Source organism: Penaeus monodon, chromosome 19, assembly GCF_015228065.2.
Source record: "Penaeus monodon isolate SGIC_2016 chromosome 19, NSTDA_Pmon_1, whole genome shotgun sequence".
Lineage (NCBI taxonomy): Eukaryota > Metazoa > Arthropoda > Malacostraca > Decapoda > Penaeidae > Penaeus > Penaeus monodon.
The window spans coordinates 6,840,636-6,841,451 of record NC_051404.1 but is presented as its reverse complement, the minus strand read 5'-3'; the positions used below and the strand labels follow the sequence as shown (position 1 = coordinate 6,841,451).

At 49.6% G+C, this 816-nt stretch overlaps 1 protein-coding gene across 1 annotated transcript in view; it reads right to left on the bottom strand.

The window, feature by feature from the left end:
* The window catches only part of LOC119585032 (myophilin-like), a gene marked incomplete in the record, with an annotated part of 13,096 nt that overhangs the window by 2,536 nt on the left and 9,744 nt on the right, over nt 1-816 (bottom strand).

The window sequence follows — 816 nt, the reverse complement described above, 5'->3', positions numbered from 1 at the left end:
CGAGGCAAGTACAGCACACTGCACTGTAGTAAGGGGAGGGCATGTAAATAATTAAGAGGGAGGCGAAGGAGAAATGAAGGGGGGGAGGGAGAGGAAGTAGTTTAAAGAGCAAAGGGAGACGGGGAAGAATAAAGTGAAGGGAAACGGAGGGTAATTAAGGGGGAAAGGGAGATGGGTAAAGGGAAAGGGAGAAGGGAATGGAGGAGGGGAGGGAAGGGGATAAAGAAGCGAAGGAGGTGGGGGAAGATAAGGAGAGAAAAAAAAGGGAAATTGGGTAGGGCAAATTTAGGACTGAAAGTGGGAGGGGAGGAGTGAGTGAAGATGACGGAGCGGGGAAGAGAACGGGTTAGGAAGAGGGAGAAGAAAAGGAGAGAGAGGAGGCTAGAAATAAAAGGAGGAGGATGAGAGAGGAGGGGATAGGAAAGATGGGAGGGGGAGGAAGAGAGAGAAGAAAAAGGGATAGAGGAGACGAGAGCTAAAAGGAGGAGGGCGAGAGAGAGGACGCAGATAAAAAGGTGGATAGGAGAGATGGGAGGGAGAGGGAGAGAAAGAAGAAAAAGGGAGAGAGGAAGCTAGAGCTAAAAGGATGAGGATGAGAGAGGGGATAGGAGAGATAGAAGGGAACGAAGGAGGTGGGAAAGAAAATCTGAGAGCATGAATAGATGGCAGAGAAAGAAAGAGGAAGTCAGAGACAGAGAGAGAGGAGAGAGGAGAGATCGAATGGAAAGGGGGAGAGAGAAGGCGAGAGATAGAGGGTGAAGGAGAGCAAGATAAGGGCCATTATTTTCTAGTTCGTGGAAGTTCCACAGATCGCGC